This window comes from Podarcis vaucheri (assembly GCF_965113315.1).
Source record: "Podarcis vaucheri genome assembly, chromosome: 16".
In the NCBI taxonomy this organism is placed as follows: Eukaryota; Metazoa; Chordata; class Lepidosauria; order Squamata; family Lacertidae; genus Podarcis; species Podarcis vaucheri.
Genome location: NC_138754.1, coordinates 42,315,868 through 42,327,356, shown reverse-complemented (window position 1 = coordinate 42,327,356; position 11,489 = coordinate 42,315,868). Strand labels below are relative to the sequence as shown.

Sequence of the window (11,489 nt, the reverse complement as noted above, 5' to 3'; positions counted from 1 at the left end):
AATTATTTGGGTCCTCTCTTTTCCCCTTTTTGAAAATAGGGACAACATTTGCCCTCCTCCAGTCTGCCGGGACTTCGCCTGTTCTCCAGGAATTCTCAAAGATGACTGCCAGTGGTTCTGAGATCACATCTGCCAGTTCTTTTAATACTCTTGGATGCAGTTCATCTGGCCCTGGAGACTTGAATACATCTAAACTAGCCAAATATTCTTGTACTATCTCCTTAGTTATTCTGGGCTGTGTTTCCTTTGCTGAATCATTTGCTCCAAATTCTTCAGGTCGGGCATTGTTTTCTTTATCGGAGAAGACTGAGGCAAAGAAGGCATTGAGTAGTTCAGCCCTTTCTGTGTCCCCTGTTTGCATTTCACCATCTTCTCCTCTGAGTGACTCCATTGTTTCTTTGTTCTTCCTTTTGCTACGAACATACCCATAAAAGCCTTTTTTGTTGCTTTTAACCTCTCTAGCAAGCCTGAGTTCATTCTGTGCTTTAGCTTTTCTGACTTTGTGTCTACACGTGCTGGCTATTTGTTTGAATTCCTCTTTGGTGGTTTCCCCCCTTTTCCATTTTTTGTACACATCCTTTTTTAATCTTAATTCAGTTAAAAGTTCTTTAGATAGCCACCCTGGCTTCTTTAGGCACCTTCCATGTTTCCGTCTCATTGGTATTGCCTGACGTTGTGCTTTTAGTATCTCCCTCTTAACAAACTTCCAGCCATCATGAACTCCCTTTCCTTTTAGTATTGTTGTCCATGGGATCTCACCTAGCACTTCCCTAAGTTTTATGAAGTCGGCTTTCTTAAAGTCAAGAAATTGAGTCCTAGTATGCTTGGCTGCTCCTTTCCGCTGTATAGTAAACTTCAGAAGAGCATGATCACTCGCGCCTAATGATCCTTCCACGTCTACCCCACTAACCAGGTCATCAACATTGGTTAGGACCAGATCTAAAATGGCTGTTCCTCTTGTTGCTTCTCCCACTTTCTGGACAATGAAGTTGTCTGCAAGGCCAGTGAGGAATCTGTTTGACCTTATGCTCTTGGCTGAGTTTGACGTCCAACAAATATCCGGGTAATTGAAGTCCCCCATTACTACTATCTCCCTTCCTTTTGCATGCTTGGCCATCTGTTCCAGGAAGGCATCATCTATGTCCTCCGTTTGGCTTGGGGATCTATAGTAAACTCCCACAATGAGGTCTCTGTTATTCTTCTCTCCCTTAATTTTGACCCAAATGCTCTCACTTTGGCTTTGAGGAGCTAAATCTTGGATCTCTTCACAGGTATACACATCCCTGACATATAACGCCACTCCTCCTCCTTTCTTGTCTGGTCTGTTTCTCTGAAATAGATTGTATCCCCCCATTATTACATTCCAATCGTGGGACTTATCCCACCAGGTTTCAGTGATGCCTATTATGTCATATTTAGTTTGCTGTACCAAAAGCTCAAGCTCATCTTGTTTATTTCCCATGCTTTGCGCATTAGTGTACAGACATTGAAGTCCATTAATCATTCCCCCGTGTCTCTTATTTAATGATTTTTTCCTCCCACCACTAGGTCCGCGTGCTGTTTGCTCCATTTGGTCTATGACATTTGGATGATCATCTTCATTAATTGATAGACTCCTACCTTCAGGAGCACTGTCTCCCTCCCCCACATTAGTCAGTTTAAAGCCCTCCTGATGAGGTTTCTGAGATTTTTGGCAAAAACATTTCTCCCAACCGTTGTGAGGTGCAGCCCATCACTTGCCAGAAGTCCATCTTCAAGAAACTGCAGTCCGTGATCTAAGAATCCAAACCGTTCCTGTTTACACCATTTGCGAAGCCAGCTGTTCACTTCCACTATTTTCCCCTCTCTCCCTGGGCCACGTCGTTCAACTGGGAGGACAGATGAGATGACAATTTGTGCATTTAGTTGCTTCAATTTCCTGCCGAGAGCCTCGTAGTCTCTTTTGATCTTCTGGAGGCTATTGCTTGCAGTGTCATTGGTTCCCACATGAACCAAGAGGAAGGGCTATCACTGGTTTGTGTGAACTGTGGCCTACTTTTGATTGGCAGCCACTTTCTTTGGTCTCCAGTGCAAGCCTTTCCCATAAAATGCTCTAAACTGGAGATGCCAGGGATTAAATTGAGGAATTGGGGGGGCGTTCACTCTTTGATGGAGTTGCTCAGCTAGCAAACACAATGCTAGGAAAGAGGCCTGAGAGCCAAGTAGCGTATGTGTGTTAGTGTGTTCCTGCAGATCTTTTGAACTATGCTTCGCATCATCCCTGGAGAAAGTTTTCTGCATGCAAGACATACGCTCCACCATTGAGTTACTACCATTCTGTGCCAATCTTCATCTCATGTCTGAACCTGCAAAGTGCAGGAATTAAAATGTTGGCCTACTTTGTAGCATAGCAGTTGCTGCAAAGGTTATTTGAAAATATATAAAAAATTATTTGACTGCTTGAGTAATTAGCATCCCTATAGTTTCATTATTGCTCCAAGGCAATTTAAATTTAGATATTAGGGAAATTAATTTCTATCTGTTGTCATGTATGTGTACGTTTATTTTTAACATTCTGTCCAGAACTCTTAAATAGTATATTACCAAAGCTAGACTTTGTTACTCTTTCTGTGCACATACATAATAGTACTGTTATTTTTCCTGGTTTCATTCCTCCTGTCTTTTCTTGCTTTTTAAAATATTTGTTCAGTTTCACATCTTTTACAGTTCTCTATTACATAATGAAGCCTTGTCTATTGCAGTGAGAGATCTTCATGGCTGACTTTATTAACAAGTGTGTATTTTCTCCCTTAGGCTGTGGGTGTGTTGTATGACAATCTAGGCCAGGTAATTAAAGTGAGTGAGTAATAATGCTTGATCTAAGTAAAAGAGATGTGAGCCTTGAAGCTTTCCCACACAACTTTTCTAATGCCATTCATACCTGGCTGATAGCTCTCCTACCACATAAACTTGATGGTGATTTGAGCTGTGAATGGCAAAGGTTCCAGCCCAGCTAAAGTGGTGACTTACAGTAAGTCCCTTTGAAAGAAAGGGGGCTTAAGTTACGCTCCATCCACACTTTTGTCATGTGCTTTCTACTATTTTGTATTGGATCTATTATCACAGGTCTGAGAACTGTGGTTTTTTCCTCCACCGCTGAATTGCATCTTAAGAAATCCCTGAAAAACAGCAGAAAAATAAAAATCAAGGAACACTACTATTAAAAGAGGCAGCATAACACATGATGGGAATGGGAGGGCACCAGGTTGCCAAAGGCTGGGCTTTGTGTTTTTTCAGCTTGGAAAAAAAGATGTCTACAATGGGGATTAACGGGTTTATAAATTTATGTGTGGTGTGGAGAAAGCCAATAGACATTCCTCTATCCCAAAGAACTAGAACTGTCTGGTCAAGTTGAGTGGGATCAATTCCAATCCGTTACCTCCGAGGATGTGGACAGGCTGCTTGGACGAGTGAAACCAACCACCTGTCTCCTGGATCCTTGCCCATCCTGGCTAATAAAAGCAAGCCGGGAAGGGCTGGGCGATGGGCTTCGTGGGGTGGTGAATGCTTCCCTCTCTGAGGGAGCCTTTCCAGACCCGCTGAAAGAGGCGGTTATTAAACCGCTTCTTAAAAAACCATCTTTAGATGCGGCCACGATGGCCAACTATCGCCCAGTCTCAAATCTTCCATTCCTGGGCAAGGTGATTGAGCGAGCGGTTGCCGAACAACTCCAGGCACGCCTGGAAGAAGCGGACCATTTGGATCCCTTTCAGTCGGGATTCAGGCCTCATCATGGGACTGAAACTGCCTTGGTCGCACTGGTTGATGATCTCCGGCGGGCTAGGGACAAAGGTGAGAGCTGTTTCCTAGTTCTGCTGGATCTCTCAGCGGCGTTCGATACCATCGACCATAGCATCCTTCTGGACCGTCTTGAGGGGCTGGGAGCTGGGGGCACTGTTATACAATGGTTCCGCTCCTTCCTCCTGGGCCGTGTTCAGAAAGTGGTGGTGGGGGATGAGTGTTCAGACCCCTGGGCTCTCACTTGTGGGGTGCCTCAGGGTTCTGTCCTCTCCCCCATGCTTTTCAACATCTACATGCGGCCGCTGGGAGAGATCATCAGGAGGTTTGGGCTGGGTGTTCATCAGTATGCGGATGATACCCAGCTCTACCTCTCTTTTAAATCAGAACCAGTGAAGGCGGTGAAGGTCCTGTGTGAGTGTCTGGAGGCGGTTGGAGGATGGATGGCGGCTAACAGATTGAGGTTGAATCCTGACAAGACAGAAGTACTGTTTTTGGGGGGCAGGAGGCGGGCAGGTGTGGAGGATTCCCTGGTCCTGAATGGGGTAACTGTGCCCCTGAAGGACCAGGTGCGCAGCCTGGGAGTCATTTTGGACTCACAGCTGTCCATGGAGGCACAGGTCAAATCTGTGTCCAGGGCAGCTGTTTACCAGCTCCATCTGGTACGTAGGCTGAGACCCTATCTGCCTGCGGATTGTCTCGCCAGAGTGGTGCATGCTCTGGTTATCTCCCGCTTGGACTACTGCAATGCGCTCTACGTGGGGCTACCTTTGAAGGTGACTCGGAAACTACAACTAATCCAGAATGCGGCAGCTAGACTGGTGACTGGGAGCGGCCGCCGAGACCATATAACACCGGTCTTGAAAGACCTGCATTGGCTCCCAGTACGTTTCCGAGCACAATTCAAAGTGTTGGTGCTGACCTTTAAAGCCCTAAACGGCCTCGGTCCAGTATACCTGAAGGAGCGTCTCCACCCCCATCATTCTGCCCGGACGCTGAGGTCCAGCGCCGAGGGCCTTCTGGCGGTTCCCTCATTGTGAGAAGCAAAGCTACAGGGAACCAGGCAGAGGGCCTTCTCGGTAGTGGCGCCCGCCCTGTGGAACACCCTTCCAGCAGATGTCAAGGCGATAAACAACTACCTGACATTCAGGAGACATCTTAAGGCAGCCCTGTTCAGGGAAGTTTTTAACGTGTGATATTTTATTGTATTTTTGGTTTTTATGGAAGCCGCCCAGAGTGGCTGGGGAGGCCCAGCCAGATGGGCGGGGTATAAATAATAAATTATTATTATTATTATTATTATTATTATTATTATTATTGAACTTGGGGTCACCCAGGGGAATGAATGGTTTGGAATAGTTACTCAAACTACAAAATTAATGGATTGAGTTGCCCCATTGAGTTAATGGTAATGGCCCCATTGAGTTAATGGTAATGGCCATTAACTAAGGTGGCTGGATGTGGAGAAAGAAACAACTATATAGAACCTCTAGAAGGGGCAGGCTTTGGAGTCTCAGGCACTGGTTAGCCACAGCAGACATGGCCGTTTCCTTTCCTGCCCTTGATGCCTTCTGATTAGCGTTTCTTGGGGAAGCAGGATGCAGTACTGTTGTTGTTGTTTAGTCGTGTCCGACTCTTCGTGACCCCATGGACCAGAGCACGCCAGGCAGTACTAGATGAACCTTTATTTAGTCTGATCCAGCTGGGCTCCTTTTATGTGTTCTTGAAACTTCCATTTTCAGTAGGCTTGCTCCCAAGTCAAAGGGTGTGCAGGATTGTAACGCAAATAGCTTGCAACAGGTGTGCGTGTTGCTGATCTATATTTTATTCTTCTAAGTCCATTGCATGTGTTTATTCACCCTTTCAAAGCCTCCCAAGTTTCCCTTTCAGCTTCTTCAGGGATGAAGGCATTCTCTCTCGTTGCCAGGAGCATAAGAATGAAGCCTGTGCTGTGCATTGTGGAACAAAGAGCTTTGCTGTCCAGGCCTGTCAATGTGGCAGCACTTGCCAGTACCATATTGACTCCAGGAGTGAAAAGAACATCTGCTGAGGGTTGCATAATATCATTCACTCCCACTTTTGCTGAAGCGCTTACACAGTGCAGATGTAACCAATATTTAACAACACACATTAGAAAGTGCTCGCTGCATCTTTTAGAAGAAGGAATTGCCATGTTGTTCGATCAATTTATTGGCATTGCCAACTTACTGCTTTTGAATGCAATCAGTGTTCTGGCTCCTTTTTTACCAAAAGGTAATGGTGGGTGCGCACACACACACACACACACACATCAAGAGCAAATGCTTTGAAGCAAAACTGCTCAAATTTATTTTGGAAGTGCTTATCCTGTTTTCCTCTTAGAGGCACAAAGACCCATACAATAAATAATGCAGTTCCCGGTGTACTTTGAAACTCCTCTCGTCTTTCTGCTGTTGCTCTGATCCAGTGTTTATTTTCCCCATGGCTCTGCTGCCAGCTTAATTTGTTTTAGTTTGAGCACCTCTGGAGATTCAGCTTTGCAAGCATCATCTGGCTCGTGGGGGGTTGTTTTCCTGCAAATAATAATAATAATAATAAAAAATTTTATTTATATCCCGCCCTCCCCAGCCGAAGCCGGGCTCAGGGCGGCTAACAACACTAAAATAGTGCAACATTATAAAAACATCATAAGAATTAATTAAAATCAGAATTGATGGCAACCATAAACTAAAGTATTGTAAGGATTGCCAAAGGAGGGAGTCAGGCTGTGCCCCAACCAAAGGCCTGGTGGAACAGCTCTGTCTTGCAGGCCCTGCGGAAAGATGTCAAGTCCTGCAGGGCCCTTGTCTCTTGTGACAGAGCGTTCCACCAGGTTGGAGCCGCAGCCGAAAAAGCCCTGGCTCTAGTTGAGGCCAGCCTAACCTCTCTGAGGCCTGGGACCTTCAAGATGTTTTTATTTGAGGACCGTAAGTTCCTCTGTGGGGCATACCAGGAGAGGCGGTCCCGTAGATACGAGGGTCCTAGGCCGTATAGGGCTTTGAAGGTTAAAACCAGCACCTTAAACCTGATCCTGTACTCCACCGGGAGCCAGTGCAGCTGGTATAGCACCGGATGAATGTGATCTCGCAGCGAGGACCCCGTAAGGAGTCTCGCTGCGGCATTCTGCACCCGCTGGAGTTTCTGGGTCAGTCTCAAGGGCAGCAATTACTAAAAACATTTATGGGTCCATAACTTTTGTGGGCTTCTTTGGAAGGTTGCCCTGAACCAAGTAATATCCTTAACTTCATGCTATTGTTCTTCCATATTTAGTAATGTCAGACAATTAAATGTGTTACATTTTTCTTTGTCCTCTGTACACACTAAATAAGAATATTTAATTGTTGCACAGCTATCTATAGAGAAGTGGCTACTTACTGCTTCGTCATGAAGATGGTGACTACCTGGAAAGATGAAGAAACAAATACATTTTGTCTCAAGAAAAAAATATCTACAATTGTTGCTGATACAAACAGGTAAAATTGAGGGGCTGGTGCCCCTCTGAAACTGTTTAAAATGGACCAGCAATAATGATATTATTCTGTAGAGTTGAACATTTTGAGAGTGTTACAAGAGAAAAAAATGAAGATTTAAGCAGCACCCATATATGTACTTGCTTGAATATTAGTCTCCCATAATTATTTTATTTTGTCCAAAAAGTACATAATCACCCCCCAAAAAACAGACAGGAATAAACCTATCCTGATCCCCCTTTTGTTTGTGTGTTGAAGAATTGCACTCTGTAAACTCTTGTTGCTTATGCTACAGTTATACAATATCTGTAGGCAAAAAGAGGAACAAAAGGTGGCAGAAGGTAGTTGCATTGCTATGGGGCTTGCGGCGGGGGGGGGGGGCGCTTCTCAGTCTTCAGATTCTGCTTGGCCAATTGCAGGGGGAAAGAGCAGGGGGTGGTGATGTATATATCTGCTCAAACAGCGCAAGACACAGGAATTTCATGGCCATGTGGCCACTGAGGATAAAGAGACTGCTCCCATTTTATCTGTAGCTGTGGGTTTTCCATTGTTGTAAGTGACAAAGAGCTGCCTCCCTCTGAAACTGTTTATTACATATCTTCTGCATTTTCACCATCACTACTATTTTTTAAAAAATAAAAAGCATACTGTATTGATCCTACTCATTGTCACTGATGTAGATGAATAAAAGTAAAGCATCCCATTAAGGTGTTTTTCTTAATCAGCCCAGGACCATATTGGTCTTTAGAAGGAAAAGGGTTAATTTAAAAAACCCTTACTCATGGTGTCTTCATGTGGCATGAATTTCCACGCTGACTTGAATTCTAGTGCTATAGTTCCGTATGGCATAACGTAGCTCATGTCCCTAAAGACCAGTTAAATAATCAATTTTGCCATTTTCTTTGGCAATGTTTCAAATGTTTTCCAATAGCACTTGGTGTGTTTTAAGGTGGGAATTCTGGCTGATGAATCCTCCTGCCAATTTCTCCCTGAAGAACAAAGTCATTGCTTTTATTTAAAAAACCAACACCTACTATTCTGCTGTCTTACACATAAATCAGTGGATTTTTGCAAAGAAATGTGCCCACCCTGCTATCTTCTGCTGTCTGCTACTTTGCTCCAGCTGAAATTCAGCTGAAATAAGCCCTATAGAATTCAGCAGGACTGACTGCAGGGTAAGTATGTGTCAGATTCCACTTGTTAGCCAGCCTGTCTGCGGTGAAAATATTCCATTCAAATCAATAGGATGTACATATGGCTTGCTGATTCGTTGTGAGAAAAGTAGGAATGGATGCTTTACAAAAAGAGGTTGTAGGGGAAACAGAAGCCTCACTGAAATCCATAGGATGTGGCCAGGGTTGGTCCTTCATAGAGAAAGTGAAAATGAAGGAATTTTTAAAGGGGAAGAGAGAAAGGGTGGGGAAGAAGCTATATTGATATAGCTAATTAATTTATGTTTAGGATTGGGTGGGCCTATGAGGAAACAGTGGGGAAGAGAGGATTTTTTAAAAATAGAACTTCTACTGAAAGAGGATGTCAGCCTTGCCTGCTGAAGCCCACAGGTGCGATCCTGGCGTCTCCAGGGGGTCTGGGGGAGACTCCTGTCGGAAGCCCTGGAGACTGGCTGCCAGTTAGATCTGACTTGGCATAAGGAAAGAAGAGCCGGATCAGGCCGGTGGCCCGTCCCACCCGCACCCTGTCCCCCCCGTGGCCAACCAGACCTCTCTTCTGGGGAAGCCGCAGGCGAGCCCTCTTGGCTCCCGGCACCCAGAAGCACCCCTGGCTCCTGCGCCATCAATTAGCCGAAGCCTCTTCTCAAGCCGCCCAAGTTCCTGGCCATCTCCAGGGCCGCCCGAAGCCTTTCGGCACCTGCGGTGAGCCACCAAAGGCAGCCAGTTGAGATGAGAGAGGGAGGGCGAAAGACCCTTGGGCCCCAGAGTAAGAGGGCCCCATCCCCGCCGCCTCCCTCCTGCAGGCCGAGTCCCCGGGGCCCGGCGAAGGGGCGTGGGAAGGGGGCGTGGGGCGCCTGCGGCAGAGAGCGGCGGAGCCCTCGGGGAGGAGAGTCCGAAGGGCGGGCGGAGAGAAGGGGGCCCAGAGCCGCGCAGAGCGGCGCGCGCAGCACGGGAGGAGGCGGCGGGGCTGGCCTGGCTCCGCGTCTCCGCCCGCCCGCCTTGCGGAGCCCAGGCAGGAAGGCGGAAGAGCCGGGAGGGAGACGAGGGCGCTGCCGGCGCGTCTGGCGGGGTGAGGCCGGGGGGCGGGGGGGGGTCCGGGCTCGCCTCTGCTCTTCCCTCTCCGATGCGCGGGCGCGGGGGTCCCCTGCTTTGTCTCGGCTTGGAGGAAGGGGCCCCAGCTCCGCCTCCCCGCCTGCTCCCCGCCTGCTTCGCCCGCAGAGGGACCGCGGCGTTTCGGGGGGGGGGGTCTGTTGCTCTGCCGTCTGGTAGCTGTGCCCCCCCCAGCAGCAGCAGCAGCATCGCTTGCATTCTTTCTTTCTTGGGGCGGGGGGGGGATCTGGCTGCTCTCCCCTCCTCTTGAAGGTGTGGTGGGCTGGAGCAGGAGGGGCAAGGGCTCCTCTCCGTCCAGGGGGGCGAGGGATGCGCTGCGCGAGACTCTTCGTCGGGGGGGGGCTGGGGGATCCTCGCCCCCCTTCTGTGGTAGCAGCCTGTATCGCTTTTGCCAGGCGTCGCTGGAAGGGCTAACCTGCTCATTTTGCAGCCCCGGGGTTGATTGCTTTGTTGGGATAAAATATGATATTTGAGGCGCGGGGAGGGGGCAGACTCTGCTTTCCAGCTCGGACTCTTATTTGTCTTGGGAGTATCGGGATGAGAAGCTTTCTTTGCCCCCCAGGTAGCAGCTGAAGCCGATCTCAGCCTTCACTAAAGGGTTAATTGGTAGGTGTTGAAGGCTCCTTTGCAAGCTTGGGGGAGTGGGGGGGGTGTTTTGTATTTAGAGCCCCTGATGTTTTAATACTCTTAGGTTAAATTTTTAGTTCGTAAATGGGGGGTCTATTTATGTTTTTCAGTTGGCATGGAGGCTTGCGCCTATGGCTGTTGAGCTAATAGGATTGTAAACGGAGTGTGGCAGAGGTGGAGCATAGGTCGGGCTCTGTATCTGCTTCTCCAGACTGGAGTTGGAAAGGCCCTGCGGTGCCCCTTCGCCAGCCTTGTTCTCCATGCAGACTTTAGGAATGTGTGTCTGGAGGGGTGTGGGGTTCAAAGCTGTCGAGTTCTCCCTCTCAGCCTGCCATAAGGAGGGTGGGAGAAGCAGGGCCAGCCCAAAGCATTTTGGGACCTGCGGTGGACCCCAAAATGGAGCCTTCCTCCCTGCCAAGGAAGAAGGGGCGAGGGAAGAGCTACATCAGAAACAAGGGGTGGGAGATCACCATCGAGATCCTGCCACCTAGGGCGGTTGCCTGGCCTGGCCTCATGGTTGGGCTGGCTCTGGGAAGAAGCATTCCTGAGCTCTGCCTGTCAGTCTGCTAATGGAGTCACACAGACTGTGCTCCGCCATCTGATCTGCTCTTGCCTCGGGTGACAGCAGCAGGTTTCTCTGGTACCCCAGGCAGCGATCTGGCCTGAGAGAGGGAGACGAGGAGGTAGACGAGCATTGGGAGGTGGAGGCCATCTGCTTTGTGCTGGAGACCCTGTAAGGGTTCCAGATTACTGCTGTTAGCAAGGAAGGTGCTTCCTCCTTGATCCCCTTCCTTCCAACACAAAAGCTCTTGGAAGCCGAGAGGCAGGCAGTTTCATTTGAACTGGGTGGAGAGATGCAGCAATCAACTGGTGAGCAGTCTGCTGCATGACATCACTGGGTGGGTGGAAGTGCCATTGGCCAAACGAGCAGAGCAAGTGCAGAACTTCCTGCCACGAGTGTTGAGATTATAGATTTCCTTATAGAGCAGCTAGGATTGTATGCTTTTACAATTGGAAATACCTTGATTGCAAGGGACAGCATGTTTAGAATGCTATATTACCCGTAAGTTGTTTCTGAAAGATAATGTTTATTACCCGAGACTGATTTTTCAATTTTCAGATTCATTTTAAGCGATTAATCACCTATGCTTGGTGTGTGAGAGAGATGTGTGTAAAGTGAAATTAGCACATGACCAGGACTTTGTTGCATGGACAGCTGGCTAGAATAGTTATCCTTGCCAAGCATTTGGTGGTTTAAGAATCTTTCCGTTGCTGATATGCATCTAGAGCTTAAATATCCCGTGATTAAAAAAAT

The 11,489-nt window shown here is 47.8% G+C and overlaps 2 protein-coding genes across 15 annotated transcripts in view; both read left to right on the top strand.

Moving 5' to 3' along the window:
• ZNRF3 (zinc and ring finger 3) overlaps positions 1-11,489 on the top strand; it is a 224,061-nt gene that overhangs the window by 207,840 nt on the left and 4,732 nt on the right. The window lies entirely within an intron of this gene.
• Positions 9,381-11,489, top strand: part of CLIP1 (CAP-Gly domain containing linker protein 1) — a 111,917-nt gene continuing 109,808 nt past the window's right edge. For 12 of the 14 annotated variants that reach the window (XM_082203767.1, XM_082203762.1, XM_082203757.1 and 9 more), the window contains exon 1: positions 9,381-9,506. The gene's annotated coding sequence lies outside the window, so the exon portion shown is untranslated. Of the gene's footprint in view, positions 9,507-9,911; positions 10,154-10,847; positions 11,107-11,489 lie in introns of those variants that run through there. The other 2 variants (XM_082203763.1, XM_082203765.1) reach the window with 2 other exon arrangements.